This window comes from Euleptes europaea, chromosome 6 (genome assembly GCF_029931775.1).
Source record: "Euleptes europaea isolate rEulEur1 chromosome 6, rEulEur1.hap1, whole genome shotgun sequence".
NCBI lineage: Eukaryota > Metazoa > Chordata > Lepidosauria > Squamata > Sphaerodactylidae > Euleptes > Euleptes europaea.
The window spans coordinates 107,689,060-107,689,501 of NC_079317.1; positions in this window are offsets into that span (position 1 = coordinate 107,689,060).

Here is a 442-nt window from a genome sequence, read left to right on the forward strand (position 1 = left end):
GGGGAGCCTGCTACTGTGCCGACAGAATGGCACCTTAGGATCTAAGCCACAAATTGTTTAAAGAGCAAATTCCAGTATCTTTTGTATGTGAATGAAATTTTAACTCTTGGTGCTGTCACTTCAAAGCTCAAAGAAGAATTGCTGCCTACCCCTCAATATAGCTTGGTAACCAAATGAAGGACCTGGGCACAAGAATTGAGACATGCAATTAACTGGAGGTTGCAGTTACACATGGTTCTGCCCTCAGTTATTGCTATCATTGTGATTGTTATGTTAACTTGCTTTAGAAGTTGCATAAAGAACAAAGTGTGGAAGAAAAACAATTGGGAGGGGGGAGTCTTCTATGACAGAATCAGTTGCACAAGCCCAAGATATTTATGTGTTTCCTTTTTCAGGCTGAACATGGTAAATATGCTGCTTTGACTTCTGTCCACCACTGTGC